Here is a 23,427-nt window from a genome sequence, read left to right as displayed (position 1 = left end):
TTACGCTGTTTTTTTTTTCTCCTTAAGCAATCATATCAAGTTTCTTAATTTGCAGCATTTTTCTTCTTAATACCTTTACTGGCAAAATGTGTGGATCGTCTTTTTAAAGAAGACTGTATTTAACACTTAAAAAAACACGAAAACAAAGGATAACAAAGTAATAAAAATTTTCCCAACTGCAAATGAATTCTGACTTCCATTTTCAGTTGATATACAAACCTGTTCTATTTATAAGGTGCTTATTTTTGACAAAAAGGTGCTGATGAAATTAAGAAAACAGAACTTCACACCTATCTCTCTCTCTCTCTCTCTCTCTCTCTCTCTCTCTCTCTCTCTCTCTCTCTCTCTCTCTCTCCTTCCAGCGCGCATAACAATTGTCCTGTTTTTCGTACTTAACAAAATTGGCCACACCCTTCCAGTACCATCGCTGCAATTTCCCCAGGGACCCCTCCACGGCTTCTTCATTCCACCAAAGTCAAGCAGAAGAGCACTTCCACCGTTTTCAGCCATCTTTCTATCAAATTCTGTCATGCTTTGTTTTCAAAGACAGGACCGTTCCATTTCTATGTGGAAAAGAATGAACAAGCTCTTTCTCTATTCCACAACAGTCTCCTTATCCAGGTTACAGCTGCTATGAATCAGGTCACTGCTCTGACAAGATGATTTCTCATAGGATTCAAAACTCAACTGGAACATTTATCAGAATCTAGATCTGAAGAAGTCATGAATCAACAAACATATCATCTGGAGCAAAACAGGTAGAAAATAAACTTACGAACTATTTTTGCTCCTATATACATTTTCAGATCTCATGGAAAACGAAATTTCCCAGTTTTCGTTAGTTAGAAATACTTGGCAGCAAACGCACACTCACAAAGACAGAGAAACGCACGCGCGCGCACACAAACACACACACACACAGACATAAGGCAACAAAAAGAATGATCGTGTCTGGAATGTTGGTTCCATTGTATAACAGTTATTGTATCCATGTAATAACTATGGTAAATATATGATGATTTCCTTTATAAGGGAGAGAGAGAGAGAGAGAGAGAGAGAGAGAAGAGATTTGAGAGAGAGAGAGAGAGAGAGACGAGAGGAGAAGGAGAGAGAGAGAGAAATATCCAATGGTTTCCTTTAAAACCTTATGTAGTGCTACACAAGGTTTAGAGAAAACTCTAGACCTTGGTGCTAGATATATAGGTACAAAGACCAGGAGAGAGAAGAGAGAGAGAGAGAGAGAGAGAGAGAGAGAATTACTGCATATATCTCAGCTCTCGCACCGTATCATTAGTTTGCCCTCATTTGGTCACGCCGTTTGGGCCTCGACCTAAGACAGCGAAGGAGAAGAGGGGGGCGGGGTGTGGGTGGGGTGGTCTGGCGAAATCCATAAATCTCACTTGATTAAGTCATTAGGGACTCGTGGTCGACTACCCTCAGAACAAAGGAATTACGATTCCTTGGGTCTGCCTGAGCGGAATGTGTAGAGTAGACAGACACACGAGACTTGATCCGAGGCAGATGTGATGACGTAATTTCGTTTTGTTTGTTGATACGTTGACGCAGAACGATAGTTTAATTCTCGCTCGTACCAATTAATTAAGCTCGATGGGATTTCGTTTATACGTTTGGAATGAGAATGAACGTGTGACGCAGGGTATCAGATGTATTCGCAGCTGGCAACCTTGGAAATGTTTTAGGAAAGTCTCTCTGTTACCTGCCATCAAATCTGATAAAGTAGTTGAAATCTAAGGAGAAATCTCTCGCAATGGAGTCTGGTGTATATCTTTGTATCTAATTATCTATATATAACATATAAATAGGTTGATATATATATAAATAGTAATCCGTTATACTAGTATTTATATATATATTATATATAATAATATATATATATATATAATTTCCCAAACCCCGGTTACGAGAAATTTTTCCTTTGAATTCCTCTACCTTGTCAGATTTTTATTTCACATCTATATATACACACACACATATATATATATATATATATAATATATATTTATATATATATAAAATCCTGTATACAATCCTCATCTCAAGCCTATTATACAGCTTGACAAATATTTTACAATCATCCAAAGAATTCTTCAGAAATGAGTCATCCTACGAGCTGGCTAGTTTTTTTTCCTTTATTGCCTCATGGACCATTAAGCTTAAATACGTCCGATATCACAGGGCAATAAACACCATCAAATCCTCCTTTCCCGGTCAAAAGAAAAAAAAAGAAAAAAAAAACCGCTTCCGGTACAAAATGGTCGTTTTCATTCAAGAAAATGAGTTAACGCGGACAAAATACCGCCGGCCGATCACTTTTTTTATTTTTATTCTCGTTCAAGTGGTGTAATGAGAGCAAAAAAAAAACAAAAAAAAAACGCCAGAATGGAGGATATTTGATGCTGCGTTTGATCTCGGCGGACATCCAAGTTTACCGGATCAAATTGCCCGAAGTTACGCGTTATTTTTGACCATCAGCCGTGACGTTACGGTGAACGCTTCCATTGCCGCGTCACTGAAGCGTTGGATCAACAGGACAGAATGAAAAGGGGAGAGTGAACACAATGAAGAACGTTTGTCTATAGATTACAGAACATGAGAGTTTGTGTAATATCTTAGTGTCTTCCCACATAAGTGAAAAGCTCGATAATGATGATACTTTATTAAAAGTAATGGTTACTTAAGCAGCGTCACACTTGTAGAGATTCTTCTCTCTGTTTTCCGAATAGCGGCTTTTTCCGTGCTACTTTAACAGGCTACAGTAGATTCACATCAACCGTGCATCTGATGTCTAGGCCAGACCCTTACGACTCCCCTGATTGGCTGTTGATAAGCCAATCACAGGCTGGAAAACCTGTCTCTAGAGAGAGTTCACATAGGTAGGATGTATGTTCCACCTCTCCTGAGGGATACTTTTGAAAGCCGTATTCCTCAGGAGAGGTGGAACATACATCCTGCCTATGTGAACTCTCTCGAGAGATTGAGAGTTTCCAGTCCTGTGATTGGCTTTTCAACAGACAATCAGGGACGTCGTAAGGGACTGACCTAGACATCAGATGCACGGTTGATGTGAATCTACTATAGTAGAGTGAACATAAAATTTCTTGATCAAATACAGGGTCAAAATCGGTGTATATATTTGAATTTAATACCGATTTTGACCCTGTATTTGATCATGACCTCTATAGGCGCTCTACTAACCTGTTCAAGTAGCACGGAAAAAGCCGTTATTCGGAAAATAGAGAAGAATCTCTACAAGTGTAACGCTGCTGAAGTATAGCTATTACTTTTAATAAAGTATGCTTGAGAGAGGGTCTGCTTCCTAAGTACAACAACAACAACAACAACAACAACAATAATAATAATAATAATAATAATAATAATAATAATAATAATAATAATAATAATAATAGTTTATATCATCAGCTCAAGGCCATATACATGAAATGTACAAAGAAAAGACAATAACATACAGTCTAGATACATAAGATAACATGATAAAAAAAAGAGTAATCGGCAATATCCACACTTACTGAGATAGAATACGAGATGGTAATCAAAATAATGGTCATAACCGTAATAAGCTTCAGAAGTTAAAAAATTGAATGTAAAAACTATATTGATTACAATCACAGTAATAATGAAAAAATGAAAATACCAGTAATAACAATAATAGTAGCAATACAATAATAATGATGAAGGTTATCTTTTTACAACGATCAAAGCTGACAAAATTCGTATCTCTTTAAGAATAATAAGTGATGCGCAGATGACATAGAACAAAATAACACTATCAGCAACTGCAATAATATCAAAGTAAAAGTAGCTGTGGATGTTGTTCTATTATGGTAGGAACAAGAAATATAGCAGCTAACGTTAAAACATATTTCAGCCATAAATGACTTTGCAAAACCAAACTACTACTCAGATACGAGACACTTTGCGTGTAAACCGCAGGTGCTAAATAAAATCGACCGCATTTTAACAAGGACAACACTAGGAGCAATCATAAAGCACTAAAAGAACATCCATAAAACACACGAGAACATCATCCCAGTCGTGTTTTACAAAACAGAAGCAGCAAAGAATCAAAGCACTTAATGATCTCTGCAATGCTGCAATTTACGGCTACTTAAACGAGAAGATCTTCGGCAACTTCAGAAAGCAGGAAGTGTCTTGCAGAAGTTACGGAACTGAAGATGCTCAGGAAAGGCTGACATATGTCAATGAAGGATCATCAGCCGACATTCAGTGTACGGAAGATCATGAATAAATTTCATATATCTGTCTGAAGCAGGGAAAAAATTCCCTCTTAAAATTAATTTTTCCGATGAAAAAAATACTTAGGACACTTTTCACAACCTCAGGCAGTATCTCATATATGAATGATGATTACTAAAACCAGTTATTGAACAAATAAGTTATCGCCGTAGCTGAAATATTAAATAGTCCTGAGGTGTCTAGTTCTAAGGGAAAGTGGGATAATGTCACTCTTAATTTGAATGAAAAAGCGAGAACTCTCCTGAGTACGAAATATGATAGTGTCAAAAATAATTCATATAAAAAAAATCTAAAGGTTACCATAGAAAGGTTTTAATTACCATTACGTCATTTATCTTCTAGATGTAATTTGGGTAAAAAAATGGAAAAAAAACTAAATCTCTTTAAGGATGAAATTAATATGCAAATATAAACGAGGCTTATAATCTATTCTCAATGTTAATGCCATAAAGTCTTCTCAAAAGTAATTAGCGGAGAGAGAGAGAGAGAAGAGAGAGAGAGAGAGAGAGAGAGAGAGAGAGATACAATATTGGTCCAAATAACCTGTTCAGCAGGTCAGCCGCTAAGTAAATTGCTCCATCATCTTATTCAAGGCAGGAAAAACGAAACCTTTCATTATATTAGAGTGTGGGCCTAAATGGGCGTGTTTTAGCCTAGGGAAAGGCGAGATGGGCGTGGTCAGGGCTATAACCACCCATTCCCGTTCGCGTTTCTCCTTGGGCGAAAGGAAAAGAAAAACATACATATTTTACTTGCTAAATAAGATCCCACGGGTAAAACGTGCGTGCGTCTTTGGCCCACTGAAGTCGAACCGCTACTGAGATATTTATATATATATATATATATATATATATATATATATATATATATATATATAAATATGTGTGTGTGTAGTCACTCACTACTTGAGAAAGGTGGAAATTATTTCACCGCAATACAGTCTTTAGCTTTTAAACCAGAGTGTTTTAATGGGCCTTTTATACTTGAGACGTATCCTGTTTTAACAGAAGAATTTATTTACATATATATATATATATATATATATATTATATATATATATATATATATATATATATATATATATATATATGCTTAAAACATCACAGTAGATGCACGTGACTTCATTAAATAAGCGAATACCACAGGAAAATGATAGGCAGAAATTCAAGCGTTTCGATTTCTGTCTATCATTTTCCTGTGGTATTCACTTATATATATATATATATATATATATATATATATATATATATATATATATATATATATATATATATATGTGTGTGTGTGTGTGTGTGTGTGTGTGTGTGTATAATAATAATATATATATATATATATATATATATATATATATACATATATATATTCATACATACATACAGTCATGTCACAGCTTAATAATCCGAGCTTTAGACCAAAGAAGTTACGTACGTCTCTCTTCATTATGCTGATGAAGCGCTCGGGTGAGCTTTGCTAACTAAACTTCAGCACAAATTTTCCTCACGACTTCAGTGAAACAACCCACTCAAATATTGGCTCCTTGGGCTAAAGTTTGGTGGCAAGATGCTTTACCCAAGTCATAAGATCGCTTGAACTTTCAATGGAGAGGAAATATTCTGTCCTGAATCAAAGAACATTTAACCACGTAGGAAATACACCAATTCCGCGTCATTTGGTTCACGTGAGAATAAGGAAGTCGGGAGTTTTAGAAAATGAGTGAGTAGCGGGTATGTCTTCGGTAATAAAAGAAGTCTGACGGAAATAAACACTATTTTACTGAACGATATACAGATCTCAGTACTTCTGACAAAGGAAACAAGGCCTGATCCGACCTCCAGCTCACTTGTGGAGCTCGCTAAAAAAGAGCGTTGTTTCACCAACGAAAATTAAAATAAATACGCTACATTTTATTAGAAATAAATTTTCTGTAATATTTAACATGCACATACATAATTTATTTTTTACATTTTCATTCAGATAAATAAATCATAAATAGCATATTCTATCTTTAACTTAACGCGAAACACCTTCTTCAGAACTCTTTAGGCTTTCCTACCCCACCCCCCACAACAAGAACAACAACATCAACAACAACAAAGGAGTTTGAAGGCTTACTCCCCGAGTAAGCAAAACATCTTGCAAATAGCCTGCGATACTGGGATTAATCCCCTGGCGTTCGAATTCGATATATATCTATACAGAGAAAATGATAAACCATACCACCATAATATGGAAAAAAATAAAATAATGAACGTGAACCAAATTTAATATACTCTGCATTTTTCGTAGGAGCATAAATGACCTTACATCGCCGTCTGTCTGTCTGTCTATTTGGCTGTATGTCTCACGCTCTCAAAGCATAAATATACACAAAATACACACAGGTGCGAACTGTTTCGCTAGATAGCTTGTGTTTGTGTGTATCACGGATCGATATACACAAGTGAGGATTTCTATTAGACAAAATAAAAAAAAATTACAGGGATGTGTAAGGTACCAATGGATAAGGGAAAGGTTCTAAAGGAACAGGTGAGAGGTTGAATGTTAATTTTTGAGAAGAGAAAGTTGATAGAAGTAAAAGTAAAGAATGAAACTGGAAATAACATTATTTATTGCATTTTAGAAGATATATTGTTGGAATGGAACTGTCTTGGTGTCCAGGATTTACAGTAAATAAATAAATAAAAAAACAATAATAAAAGACTTATCTTTGATTCAGCAAATATAAGACTAACTGGGAATCAAAAGGCTTATTTTTTCCAGAGTTCATCCCTATATGAAAAAACAGATTAATAACTTATCTATCTATCTATTTATCTATCTATCTATCTATCTATTTATATACATATATACACATATTCGTAGTCTTGAAAAAAATGTATCTTCTTTATCTATCTCATTAAAACTTATTTACTTGTACAAGTCAAGCATACAAAACCAAATCATGTAGTATTATCTTAACATTTTCTCTCTAAGGAGACCAGTCTAATAATTAGATATTACTCTCTAAGAGAGAGAGAGAGAGAGAGAGAGAGAGAGAGAGAGAGAGAGAGAGAGAGAGTCCAAAGCCTGGAGATGAATAATTGGCAAACCGAGTGAGCAAACCGCAGGTTTATGGCTGCAGGAGAACTGTCTTGCAATTCCGCATCTAAAAATAAAAATGACTGAAAACAGAAAGTTAAAATAAAAGAGGAATTGGAAATAGACCCACTAAATCATTTACCGTTATGCATATTTATATCGCCGTCTATGACATAAAAAAAGGTAATACAATATATATGGAAATAAAGGTAAAAATCTGTATTTCTACAGCACACAGAATAAGATTTGACTAAAAAGAAGCTGAAAATAAAAAATAAAATGGAAATAGACTTAATAAATCTTTTACCCTTATGCATACTCATAACCCAACTGTAATATAATATACAAAAATAAAGGTAAAAATCTGTATTTCCACAATACACAAAATGAAAAGTGACTAAAAACAGAAGCTGAAACTATAAAATGGAATGGAAATAGACTTACTAAATCATTTACCTGTGTACGTTCGCATATCACCGCTGAGACAACATAAACGTAAAGATCTGTACACAGTACACAAGTGACTATAAATAGAAGTTGAGAGCAAAAAAAAAATGGCGATAGACTTACTAAATCATTTACCTTTACGTATACTTACATCACCGTCTAGGACATAACAAAAATGTAATGTAATACTATCAAAGCAAAGGTTAAAATCTGCATTCCCACTGGAAACGCGAAACGCTAAAAGATTTGTTTTGCCTTGTGTTGGGGCTTCGGAAAACGACCAACCAATATCTCACAAGAGTTTCGTTCCGTTATTACGAAATCTGAAAAAGCTGCTGTCTGCCCGTTCTTCTGGAGATTCTTCCTTGGGCGTGGTAAATGATTCTTCGTTTCTTTACTGGAATGTTGTGGCGGCTTTTGCGTTTGTTAGCTAGTTAGGTTTCTCGTGACGTCGCATTTACCGCAACAATAATGTAACCAATTCAAGATTTTATATGCCATGGGCAAAATGTTTCTTGAAACGAAACCATTTCTGCAAACTGGGATTCTTTGTGTCTCAGTCTATCTTGTCCAAAGTTGTAGTCTAAGTAATTCACAGACGTATTATACATACAATTCTTAATTATATGATAACCACAATGAAAGTCTGGACAATGATTTTAAGGAATTTAGTTGATTAACATCCTGATTCCTACAATCACGATCCTGTATCTCTTCTCGAAAGTGTCTGCTTTTTTTTCATTACACATCAAATAGTTCGTGTCATTTGGAACTCCTAGTTTTTAATGCTATGACGCCGCTAAGTTATGTCGTCTCAAAGATGGAATTCCATGGATGAAATATACAAAATTATTGATATGAAAGCCACCAGCATTCCATCCTGTACTCCCGAAGGGCAATCACTGTGTCATCTTCAGCGAACTTTCTCCAGTGAGGTGTCCGATACGATCACGATTGATTCTCCTGATTTGCAGATTATCATCCTCCAATCACTGCTTCCTTTATTGGGCCACTTGACGTGCCTGGCTATGCATCTGACGAACGCAGCCAGCCGTGCTTTCAGTGCAAACAAGATTACCTAACTTTACGCTCAGTCTTATCTGTGATTGAAAACATCTGCCACGCGATACGGCCATGAGATGCCCTGTGAAAACATATTAAACCCAAAGACTGCTTTCATGTTTCCCATGTCTTATCACTGCGGAGAAAGTTGATATGCGTGTAAATATTGAGTGGATTTTCTTTTATCTTTCCTGGAGTATCTTAGCCTTGATATGAGTCACTAATATGACTTAGATGTATCATCCTACAATGTTTATGAAAATAATAGAATCGATTCTACTATCGTCAAATGAGCGCACACTTGATTTAACGTAAACTGGTGTTACGAGTTTAAAATTTTTGTACATTCAGATGAGAATACAAAATAAAACAGCAACAAAAAAAAAATTACAATGACTGCTTCAGAGTATTAGTGAGAAGGATGTTGCAGAAACTGAACTCTAAAAGCTAAACAATGTAAGCCTTGATAAGCCGCCCCCCCCACCCACCCCCCCTCAAAAAAAAATTAAATTTGAACCCCTCAACAACACCACAGCGCCATTTCTAATTTTTTTTTTTCAAGTTGAAGATAACTAGAAAAGTTGGCGGACTGATATATATTAGCTTTCATGGTATCATACTCAATAGGCTCTGGGTTCTTGTAATCTAGTACTCTCACAAAGTAAGAATTTATTGAAAAAATCAATAGAATTCGTTCCGCGAGGTAGGTAAATCTTCTTACGAAATAAGGATTCAATCAGTGTGAAAAAGATGCTTAAGGTTAAACACATGTTCTGTCTGTGTAGCATCAGTAATAGTGACGTGGGCATTCTGTTCAAACTTGATATATCACAAAATCTAAAGCCCCATGGCACTTTATTTAGTAAGTCAGTCTGCCTCAATATTTGTTTCTAATCTTCTATTGTGGTTATTTAAGTGGAATGTTCAAAGACAAAATCTGAAATTTGGGTCAGAAAGTCGACCCAGAAGAGATATGAAATGCATGAGGATATTGATTCTTCATCTACCAACATAATGCAAATAGTGTGAGAATGTGCCAGTCACATTCGCAGTTAGGTACCTTAAAAACAAAAACAATATTGGCAAAGGGCTTGCACGACATAGCGAACTCATTAGTGAAATGAAAAATAATATTATAGTATTGCTTATGCATGACACTGCAAACATTTCTCCAAACTTGGTTAATGGTCAGGAAACAATCATTACTTGTTTCGTGTCATAAAGGGGCGTGGCCGGATTATGAAGTGACAAATATGTAAAAATGCAAAATACAATCATATATTATTTATTTCCAAGTGAGGGTGGGTGTCACGTGACAGGAAGTGAAGCGCACGAGAAAAACAAAATTAGAACGTTTATACAATCTGGAAACGAATTTCACCTTCATGCTTTTTAACGAAAAATAAAAAATAGAAATTTGTTGGAAATAAAATAGCGCATCAAAACTGAATTGAACAATCTGTTGCTAGCATGAGGGTGGGAAGGGTTGTAGTCTAATTATTCTATTTGGGCGCTTAATTACGATAATTAAGCAGACGCCCAGGGCCTTGTCCTCAGGAAAATGTCAAAATGATTATCTGCTTCTACCTAAGGAAAATGTCAAAATGATGAGATAACGAGTCAAATTACAAGATGGTAATAAAGGCGTTTGATGGAAGAGATAGAATATCACACATTTCATTATTAAAGCAAAATTAACGAACTCTGGATAAGAGAAAAGAAAACGAATTTGAAATTATTGTCTGTGGGCTGGTCGAGCTGTTCAGTAAGATACTTATAATCCGAAATCTTTTTTAGCAAATTACCTTGGCGTTTGAGAAATTAAATTAACGCAAAAAAAAAAAAAAAAGGTTGGAGGGAGGGGGGTTAAAATGAATAGGTGTTTCCCTAGTATAGAAAAAGAGGTAACAGCCTTGCTGAGCGAAGGTCGGACACTGAATAAGAAACTAAGAACCTTTATTACAAACACACACAGTTTCCTATTTCCGTCTCCAAATCATCAGGACCGATCAGGTTACGAGGGCGTGTTCATAAGAGAATGGTATGCTTGTAAATAATCTAGATGGTAAGAATTGCAACGCACAAGTGATACAGCTGCGAGTGTAAAATTCGTCTCACTATGGTGACAAACGATGCTATATTCATTTATGCTATGTCAATGGGAAAAGAGTTTGTTTGTTTGTATCGTGTTTTACGTTGCATGGAACCAGTGGTTATTCAGCAACGGAACCAACGGCTTTACGTGACTTCCGAACCACGTCGAGAGTGAACTTCTATCACCAGAAATACACATCTCTGACCCCTCAGTGGCATGCCCGAGAATCGAACTCGCGACCAACGCGGTGGCACATCAACACCATACCGACCACGCCACTTAGGCACTGTCAATGGGAAAAGAGTATTACAATATTGTCAAAGGGAAAAGAGCATTAAAATATTTTCAAGCAGCATCAATAAAATGATGTGACGTAGAGTCAAGGTAATTCGTTGAAGAATAAAGATAGAATTGGTCACAAATGACTTTTTTTTTTCAAAAATACGATAAAAATAACGAAATGTAAACAAACTGAGAAAACGACAAAAACATTCCCTTTCGAGAGGCTTCACGTACTGTTCATCATTAGGTGTAAGTGCCATGACTCTCTTTCCCTCTATAATAAGTGGAATCCCTTGTATACCTCACGAGAGCTTCTTCGCATGCACTGCGGGCGGGCGGGGGGGGCCGGGGGGGCGGGGGGGGGGGGGGGGTGGGTGGGTGGGGGGGGGGGGGCGGCGTCGGCTGATGCTGCTGCTGCTGCTGCTGAAGCACACAGTGCTTTATGAAAGCTTTCGTTCCCGATGCGGTCCGATAATGATATTGACATGCAGACCTCATAAAGAAGTATGCAAATAAGATGCTGTGCCGCTTCCTTACATAGCTGGCTGGCTGACTTATCGGCTTCTTATTATTCTCTCTCTCTCTCTCTCTCTCTCTCTCTCTCTCTCTCTCTCTCTCTCTCTCATTAAACCTACCATGAACGAAGAATTTTTTTCCGATTCCCAGACGGATATATTAAAAATCTTTAAAAAAGGGGACTTTCTTTTATTTAAAAAAAAAATCGATATAACCAAACATCTTGCCTTATCAATACATGAACATAACTTTTAAAAATATTAATTTAGGTAACTACAATATTTGAGGTTCCTCGCCCATTCACTCATACTGTTCACTTTTTGGGAATCGCTGGTTTGACCTATGACACTCGCAGACGACTTTGAGGCATGATGAAGATTTTTATTTTTTTGTTTATTCATTTTTTTGTAGGCCAGATACTTTACTATCACTGCTAAACTAAATTACATTTCATTGGGCAATGAAACTCACATCTTTATCTTTATACAATTCATCTCTCTCTCTCTCTCTCTCTCTCTCTCTCTCTCTCTCTATATATATATAATATATATATATATATATATATATATCGAGCTACAAATGTCCTTTAATATCTAATTCGCTCATACCTCGGAATTAATATATTTTCATATATGTTTAACCGAGGAGGAATTTATTAGGCGATAATAGAATTGGCGGCCGACGGGCACGAACCATCGACTCTAATTCCAGGACTCGATATATGTATATGAATCACGGTAATGTGGTATGACTTATATATTATATATATATTAATATATTATATAATTATATATATATATATATAGATAATACATATACATATATAATTATATAAATAACAATCTAAACTGCGTACCCTATGGAGCCATGAAAATGTTTCTATAAGGAAACGTTTGCCAAGTCGAGGCATTGGAGCAGCTTATAAGAAATCCCCTCCCCCTAATCTGGCCATAACCATTTTGGCGATACGACGAGGGGCGGGGTGGGGGGAGGGGGGGGGAAGAGAGAGAGAAAGACCTAAAACAACACATCAGAGAAAGGAAGCAACGCCGTAACGGGAGAGTTTTACGAAGTCGAGGCGCAGAAAGTTGCTGAATCCGCGAGGTAACTCATGGGGATTTTGCTGACGAAGCACGACCGTTTTCCGTGATGGAATGGCCGACATGAACGGCGCGTTTCAGAAAAGAGGGGTGGAGGAGAATCAAAGAAGGAAAATGGAAAACAAGATTTACAGTCCTTTGTCGCAAATAGTACGGCGGTGGGAGGGGGAAAACCGACTCTTACGTTAAAAAAAGAGAAAAAAAAAAGTGGAGCAATGGCTGGATTAAATATGAAATTTGTAAAGTTCACCCGAAATGCGGCCAGGAAATGTTTCCAGTTCTTCATAACGGCAAAAAATGGCGCCAAGAAACAAAGGAAATGAGTTATTGAATTATAAACCATCTTGAACATTAAATGCAATATTCCCTATACTTTCTACATTTGTTTTAAATTACCCCTGAAATGTCATGAAATAGAACAGTCATCCTAAGGCAAGTAATTTGAAAGCTATTAATGACTTTATTTTCTTAATGATATTGGAGAGAGAGAGAGAGAGAGAGAGAGAGAGAGAGAGAGAGAGAGAGAGAGAGAGAGATTATTAGCTTGCTTGTTTTGTAAAAATAGCAATTCTGAAGAGGTATTCTAATTAACAAGCAAATCTTTTGTTTAACGAAGACATAAGTCATATATAATATAGTTATTAAACAAACAAAAACTTCTTTCAGTTTTCTTCTGAGATTGAAAAAGAAACCCACAAAATCTGTGTAACGTGTTTACTTCTAAGTATTTACATTTAATTTTACTCCACACTCAACTACTTTCAGGCCCTATCTGTGGCCCATATTCAAGATATGTTTGGGTTGTCAGCCTGGGTCAAGGCCCAGCAGTACAGATAGGGCCTGAAATTACTCGAGTGTGAAGTAAAATCAAATGTAAATACTATGAAGCAAACACGTTACACAGTGATTTTGTGGGTTTCTTTTTCAATATAGTTATTTATTTATTTATTTTTTGGCATGTTATCGTAACCTAGTTTCTCTAGAATGACTTGTGAATCTTATAAACCTTTATTGCGAATCTCAACAATGCCTGCGTCACTAATAACTTTTAAACTCTATATTCGAACTGACTGACAATAACGCATTATTTCAAAATGTTCGAATGACAGTATAATTAGATCGTACACAAAACCCGCTGTCAATCACTGCTTAAAAAGAATTATAACGCGTATACACCACGATTACATCAATAGGTTCAGAACCCTTTAATACAGCGGATGATTCGCTAACAAACGAAACATAATTCTCTGGAATTAGGTTTCAATGCCACTGAATACTGAATTTGTAGGTTATGATAAACTCGGATCACGAGAGATCACGCCCCGACCTTTGATAACAAAATCATCACGGTGTATCTATCATCCTGATAATCGGAACTGAAGTGATCGGAATAACACCCGGACGCTTGAATAAACAAACATTAGACCCTGCAACCTGGAATTTTGGCCGCGCTTTCAAAATCAAATCGCAAGAGCTTTCTCCAAGCGCTTGTGGGTCACCGAGACGTTATGAATAGGATTTTATGTGTTAGTATTAAGCGTAATCAGCCAATTTCACGGCTCAAAACACATCCTTGAGGAGTGAACGAAGAGATAACTTTTCCCCGCATTACAATGACAGGTTTTCCGTCGTTGTAATGTGAACATTAATGACAATATCACTAAGTCTATGAAATAGACTTCTGTGTGTTAAAAAAAATAAATCAGAACAAGAAAAAAATGTAAATATGAGCAAATAATATATACGTATATGATGATACATACATTTACACAATTTTCTGTAATATTTGGAGGTAGGACAGCCTCTGATCTAGGAGGGAACATTTTAATGACTGTCAGTAACTTATAGAAAATTACCTGGTGTTACAAATACTTGTGACTATAACTGAAGTAGCAGTATTATCCTATGAAGTGAGTATAAACATATCACTCATTAAACTTATTAGATGATTAAATATGCAATTAATTAATAAATTCTCTCTCTCTCTCTCTCTCTCTCTCTCTCTCTCTCTCTTCTCTCTCTCTCTCTCTCTCGTGGATTAATAGTGCCCAAAAGTATACCAGGAAAACTAAGGAAACCACACAGGACATTAATCCACTACGCACCAGCATCGATAATGCAGTGTCTTTTCAGTGCGTTGCCAGATCATCTGAGGAATATATCAGGAGTGAGCGTAGATGTGTTGAAGAATAAGCTCGACGAATTACTAAGCTGCATTCCAGACCATCCAAGATCGGAAGATGCAAAATATACCGGAAGATGCATTAGCAATTCTCTAGTAGATATTAGAGTTGCCTCACACTGAAGAACCTGGGACAAGCCAAACGAGCTGTAAGGTCTGTAAGGTAAGGTCTCTCTCTCTCTCTCTCTCTCTCTCTCTCTCTCTCTCTCTCTCTCTCTCTCTCTCTCTCTCTAATATCTACTGATTGTGATAGTCATCAGCTAGTATTAAAGGATCATATGTTTTTCATTACACTTTTCTTTGATTAGAATGTCAAAATTCTATATATTTTTTTTTAAATTCTACCATACCTGTTATGTTTTTGTTATGTTATACGCATCAGCTAGCTTCTTAAGGCAAACTAACTAGTCTTTTAGAATTGTTCTAGTCCATGTGTACCACAACTTCTAGGTGACCGCATACAAAAGTGTTATCAAACACGTGTCAAATTAATATCAGAATTCCTAATTTATCATTTCATAAACATCATCATCTCTTCATTCAAGTCGCTGATTAACGTTATGTCTCTCATATCTCCCAACTTATCTCATTAACAATGTCATTATCCCTCTACACACACACACACACACACGTTCAAATACCCCCAACCCCCCCCCCTTCCCCCCCTTTTCTGTTCGCCTTCCCCCATATAAACAGCTGCCCCTTCCACCTACAGTCACCACCTCCCTACAATCGCAGGGCTTCACTGCGGGATTCTTGTCAGCATTAGCCCAGTTCTCCATAGATCACTCTACGATACAATCTGTATTACGGCGACCGCAGAGAGAGAGAGAGAGAGAAGAGAGAGAGAGAGAGAGGAGGGATGGAGTAGTCAGGAAAGACGAATGGCAAAGTAACGTGAGGCAGAGGCAGAGACAGATATTTATATATATATATATATATATATATATATATATATATATATATATATATATATATTTATATAAGGAGAGAGAGAGAGAGAGAGAGAGAGAGAGAGAGAGAGAGAGAGAGAGAGAGAGGTGAAGGGATAGGTAAGGAGAGCGAGAGAGAGATCTACAAGGTGTAATGACGCGTCTAAAAAATGTCAGGAGATTTCCTTTTTGGAAAGTCGTTCCTTGGCGCTCTGGGAGATACGGACACGGGGGGGGGGTTGGGGAGGGGGAAGGGGGGGATTCATCGCGAATTGTGGGACTATGATAAATGTCTGGCAATCTCGCTACCAACCAAAATCTCTCCCGGCGAAATGGATGTCCCCCATTATCCGGATCTTCTCTCCTCATTATCAAAAGTTTGGGAGGAATTTCGACTTGTCCATCACCGCTCGCTATGAAAGGTACGCGAAAAAGAAATAACTTTATATAAATATATATATATATATATATATATATATATATATATATATATATATATATATGAGAGGAAAAATTAATTATTGAATAAGGTAAAATAATTTCGGAACCGAAAATAAATACAAATATCAAATATTAAGCACGTACACTATATAGGAGTGTGTTCGTTACAAAAAAAAATTATATATATATATATATATATATATACATATATATATATATATATATATAGATAGTATATATATACATATATATATATAACATATATATATATTATATATATATATATGTATATATACATATATATATATATATATATATATATATATATGATGATATATATATATATATATATATATACATATATATATATATATATATATATATATATAGTATATATATATACATATATACTATACATATATATATATGTATATATATATACAGTATATATATATATGTATATATATATACTATATATATATGTAGGTGAATATATTCCTTGTTGCGCGTGCACCATGTATGGAACTGTATATATATGTATATATATATATATATATATATATATATATTATATATAATATCCATATATATAGTTCCATACATGCTGCACGCACAAACAAGGAATATATTCACCTACAGAAACAAATAGTATTATTCTGAAGCAGGAGCAGCTCCGGAAACACAACTGATGCTATAGAAAACGGAATGAGAGCCTCAATATTAATGTCGAAGAAGGCAGACATGAAAATTCTGTGGGTCGAAGTAAAATGACCTTCAAAATACTGAAGGGATGTAAGATGGGTTTTACACAGGAAGTAAACTAGCCAAACTGTACACAATTATGAAGAAACTATTATCATAAGGCGTGAACGAATATAGACAAGAATCAACAGATCTGGACTCATTCAACAGGTGAATGCTGCCTTTCTAAAGATCCTCCGTTTCATGTTAAAGAAGCATTATAAATCAACTCGTGAGTTTAAGTATTATGATCACAACACTAAGATAAAGGTTTTTAATGACTACCATTACCATTGCAGGTCGTCAATATCAGTATTTCCATAGCCGTCAGCTTTGTAACTTTCTTGTCATTGACGATTTATTCTGCAATTCCACGCTCCAGTGTGATGTATAGTTAAGACTCATTATATATTATTGATTTCGAATGCAGTCGACAATGATTGAATTCTTCAAATTTATCAAAATAAGAGGATTGTGCGGGGTCAACGAAAGTCACAAAGCGCTGCCTATTTCACTGTTGAATGACAGGATAAAACTACACTCCTATGTAACAAAATCCACTGATCATGAGATTCCCATCTGCCAAACAATTTCAGAGTAATTATCATTCAAGGATAAACTGAATCATACAACAATCACGTGGATTCCTGGCCTCATCTCTTCGTATGGCCCGTAAATTCATAAATTTACCATTTAATAAAATTGTATGGTAAGTTAATAGAATTACCATATAATAAAATTAAATGCTAAGTTAATAAAATTACCATACAGTAAATTTATATGGAAAGTTTATAAAATCACTATATAATCGTTTCAATGATATTAAAAATATGATGATTGTTTTTTTCAAATGCAGTGCAATGAAAGTCTAACTAGCCATGCACTTCAAATAATACTTAAGTGGAGTTAAAGAGACGCTAACTAACGTTATTAAAATTCTTAATACTCCAGCGCTAATCGAAAGCTTCCAGAAGTTTAACCTAAGATATTCATATGGGATGAAGCTTCATTCAGCTGTCTCAATCTTATCTCTTCATTGCACGATTCAGTAGATTTATTGACAATTATGATCACACATTCATTGCCCAAGCTAGAATGATGACATGAATATAACTTTTCATTCTTCATGGTAAAAATGAAAAAAAAAAAAGTTCAGTTTTAACAAACAGGCAATTATTCACCGTTGCACAATATAAGTTTTTTTTCTTTTTTTTTTTATTAATCTGGACATACAGGTTATTAAATTTTCCACCCCTCCGGTATTCCTGCGTTTTTTTTTCTTATAATCAATCATGGGGGCAAAAATAAACTACAGGAAATATCGACATAATAAAATGAGAAAACATTCGAAAATTCTGGTAGTCCTTTTAAACATTGCTGCGGTGTTTTCAAAAACAAACGTGGATTCCCACACGCACGCACACACACACACAGGATCGTACATAAACGTGAACACAGAATGAATAAAAAAATATCTGGTGTGCAACTCAGGTATAAACATAAAGAAAAGACAACGAATCCACCACATGGGAGGAGGAGGGTCACCTAACCACCAGACCAGCAGTGAAACTTCTATTTTCCTAACATGCAACACGAAGGTACGTAAAGACAATAATGGTGGAAACAGATAATGGAAGACTTTCTGTCTCCAAACACCAACATATCTCCTCATTCTAGTCACCTACATTCAGTTAAAACCATTGGCTAGCTATCAATCGGTGCAATACACTTAAAAGACGCACAAACTTCGCTTAACCTAGCATTCTCTCCAGAAAACCTTAATCGCTCTATTGAGATGAGAAGACGATACAAGCAAACGGAACTAAAATGAGTGGCTTTAACACATGTTTTACAGTAATTCTCAAGTGTTTTGTTATTCCAGGGATTCTAGTTTTCCCCCAATCATGACGTATACAAGCACAAACTCAAGCGGGTGAATGTCTTCGTCCCAGGCCAAAGAAGCTACGTACAACGGCCACAGAAATTTTCCCTGGATATGCGTACAAGATCAATATTGTTAAAAAATCATTTAGATTACAAAGAATACTTGAAATACACGAAGGAAAAATTTCATATCTGAGCATGCAAAGATCATTTTCAATAACACAAGCATTGTTACAACTCACACATTAAGAAGTGTACAGCAATTCCGTTATAAAGAGGTCCTAACCGGAAAATACAAAAAAGATAAGGCACAAATCTCAAAGCCTTGTGTTCAGTAATTCCAGAAACCAAGCTTTTAAAGACTAACTCTCCCCCCCCACCTCCCACACAAAAAAAAAAAAAAAAAAAAAAAAACGTCAATCATCGTTTTTGTGGCGAGTTCAGTACCCAACAGACCATCTTAATCAGAGTCTACACAGAAGCGGGACAACAATACACGAGTTAAATGTGGCCGCAATTTCGGTATATCAAAGAGAACGTCTTACCGAAAGATCCTAGGAACTGAGACGGCAAATTGCTAATGGATTTTCCATTTTGCAGAAACTGTTGCTTTTATGATCGGCCGAGGAGCCACCCACGCTCTAAGTGGGTTGCTTGCTCAGGGCAAAATCAAATTTACTTGGTCAGTTACCACTAATACTTATCAGATGGAGGTCGCCACTGTAAAAGTTTGCGGAGATTCGAACGAGGCTAAATTAACCACGTTTTATTACCAGTACATATAGTAATAGACTAAATAATTTGAGTATTGCCATTTTTAATATAAGACAACAATGTGCTGAAAAATAAGATTCTTAGACAAAAATATATTGAATAGAAAATTTACATTCGCATCATTCCCCCTCATAATATGTGAAATTTCTTCCAGTCAAACCTGACAGAAACTTAAAAAAAAAAAATAATACCCTTGTACTCTTCATAAAAAAAGGTAGTATGGCTCTTATCAAGAATAAAAAAAATTATAAAGATCACCTATAAAAATATCTACAATAAACACATATAAACCAAATAATTTTTGTTAAACCTTTCTTACTTGACCTTAGCCACTACTATGTTTCAATATCTAAGTTTTTTTTTTTTTTTTTTTTTTTTTTTTGGAGGGGGGGGGATTCATTCAAATTTGCGCTCCCTCAGTAATACAGAGCCGGGTGCTAGTTGGTTTGAAATGATACAGAGGTCGGCTCCAGCACTCTTAATTCCTGCCCTGGCATCACGCCGCCCTGGGCTGAAATAGCGATACTAAACCATCATGTTTCAAAGAATTTCGCGGAATCAAGAAACACGTTTCTGTGAATGATATCTCCGCCGGAATTCTTGAGCAGGTCATTTAGAAAGTTGAAGGATGAAGGAACAGATTTGACGAGTGTGAAATGGAGGTAAAAACACACTCAAATGACTCCACAAGCGGAAATGGGACATGCTACAGTCGCCAACTTTTCGGCTGAAAGCGTGACTCGGATATACTAAGTGCAAATTAACCGCTTCCTGGACGCTAGCCACTGGGTAAAATGACTCCAGAACTGAGGCAAGAAGACTCATTCTTCTATTTCCATCTGCAAACGTTATTTGATGATTGTGACACAAAGTCCCATGAAAAGGGCCCCGTAGGCAAATTCATCCAAGGAAACTGAACGCAAAATTAGGACAACGATTTTCATGATCGCAGCTCAGAAGTTAATATATGCAAAGTACTACACTTGTTGGTAGGACAATTATTTTGATTATTAAAGTTCCAAAGTTAATATGCGCACGGTTTTACCCTTGTAAGCGAACATGAATGTTGGTGGGATGCTATTTCGTAATCAAATACGAATGAAACAAATGCGCTTTTCAGCTAAAGTTAGTACACTGTCAATAAGACAGGCAGTTTTTGTTGAACTGCAGTTCCACATTTCAGTCAAGACTGAAAAGACCTTCTCTGAAAGAAAGCCGTGCTAACATAAACAAGCAAACAAAATATTGTTATGTGAGCAGCAATAATACAACGCAAAGCAAGAACGCAGAATCTTTTGTTTGGAAAGCACAAACAATTCTATATAGCTGAAGAGATTCTTCAAGCCATGAGCTAAAAGACAATGCTTCTTGTTTTAATAAACAAATTCTGAGTCCTTCCTTTTACATCTGCAATATTAAGAAGACAGTATTACTAGTCTGAATATAATCTTCGGAAATTGAGAAATATTATGAAGCAATAATAACACCAATAATAATCTATAACGAAAACATCCGAGTGGATCTTGTTTGTCCTCCCCCGGGGTGACAGCGGGGGAGACATGACACACCCACCCATCCCCTGCAAATCAGTTTGTCCGCACGGGGTGGAGGCATGATAGGTAGTGGAATAGGAGGGTAGGAAAGACATTCACCCTCCTCCAACAAACCTGTCTGTCCGCCCGGGGTGGGGGCATGGTAGGTAGTGGAATGGGAGGGTAGGGGAGACATTCACTCACTTCCTGCAAACCTGTTTGTCCGCTCGAGGTGGACTAGGGGAGACAGCAGCGGCATGTTTCAAAGCGCTGCTAACAACAGTAAATCCATTTGCCAATGAATTCAAACGACGTTAATTTTGTTTATGATGGAGTTACCATGGTGACTGAGCAAAACATACTCAGTATCTCGCAAGAACAAAACTTACTTCGGAAGGATATCATAAGCGCAGATGTGAGTGATCCGTGTTGGTTTGTTTGTATGGTGTTTTTACGTTGTATGGAACTAGTGGTTATTCAGCAACGGGACCAACGGCTTTACGTGACTTCCGAACCACGTAGAGAGTGAACTTGAGCGATCTGTGTAAAGATTATAATACTTTGGTGACTGCCAATATCAGGGGCACAAATACATAATCCATAGCACCATTGTTTTGGCAAAAATCAAACGGCCAACTTAAATGACAAAAAACAGAGTAGGGCAGTCGGTGGAAGAGAAAATATAATTGCCTCCCAATTTATAGCCATCAGTGGTTTTTGTTGTCCCCCCCCTAAAAAAAAGACTTTATAGAGAGAGAGGAGAGAAGAGAGAGAGAGAGAGAGAGAGAGAGAGATAGACTCCGTAGACTAGACGCATTAGGAAACAATTCTGAGAACCAGTTAATCCAGGGATCACTAACCTCGACACAATTGTAAATTAAAAAGATGATCGATCAAACTTATGTACTTATTGACCCGTTTCCTACTACCTATAGTAGATTCACATCAACCGTGCATTTGATGTCTAGGCCAGTCCCTTACGACGCTCCTGATTGGTTGTTGCTAAGCCAATCACAGGGCTGGAAACTCTCAGTCTCTCTCGAGTTCTCATGGGTAGGATCTATGTTCTACGTCTCCTCAGGGATACTTCTTTCAAAAGTATCCCTCAGGAGAAGTGGCACATGCGTCCTGCCTATGTGAACTCTCGAGAGAGACTGAGAGTTTCCAGCCCTGTGATTGGCTTAGCAACAGCCAATCAGGAGCGTCGTAAGGGACTGGCCTGGACATCAAATGCACGGTTGATGTGAATCTACTATAGTCATAGACTTGTCAATAAATATACAGGTGATCGCAGATACTCAAAGATTTCAACAAATCTCATTTCCTTTTCATGTACTAATGTTCTCAATTTCCAACATCGTTACACGTGAAGAAATAAATAATCCAATGCTATATGCACAAGGAACCTCCTGAAGAGTGTTTGGATACGTTACTGGAAAATGACGAGGGATCCTAAACTTTCTTTCGCAAAAAGCTCCCGGAAACAATAAAAATTCGTTGCAAAGCAAATCTAACTATCAAAACTATACAAATTGTCAACAGCGTGCATTTTTGTGGTTTCTGCCTAATTACACATTTGGAAATGGACATTCCAGAACGGATTCTGCTCCAGCTCAGAGTTCTCGCTCTGGAATATTAACGGAACGTGACTGGAAACCAGTAATTCCACCTTTTAAAGGGGAAGACTTATTCTCTCTGGAAATCACTCCCCTTCTTCTTTCGTTTTTAATTCTCAGTGCTCGGTCTAAAGGAAGGTTCACTTATTTTTATCCATTTAAAATGTTGAGACATCAATTAAATGCAGCGATCGTGTAACAGTTAGGAATTAACATGAAGATGGGTTATACGTCTACATTACAGACCCTTTCTTAAGACCTTGCATGCAACAGCAAAAAATATATATATTCATTAATATAATAATTTCATTACGCATCACAGCTGACAGCAAAGAATTTCACAGAAATAGAAGACTAGATCTGATCAATCTTATTATTAAAAAATCCTCATAGTAACACGAGTCTTCAAATGGAGAAACAAATCCACAGTTATGTAAATATACATATAT

The sequence above is a fragment of the Macrobrachium nipponense genome, chromosome 2 (genome assembly GCF_015104395.2).
Source record: "Macrobrachium nipponense isolate FS-2020 chromosome 2, ASM1510439v2, whole genome shotgun sequence".
In the NCBI taxonomy this organism is placed as follows: Eukaryota; Metazoa; Arthropoda; class Malacostraca; order Decapoda; family Palaemonidae; genus Macrobrachium; species Macrobrachium nipponense.
Note: the sequence above shows the minus strand (reverse complement) of the source record.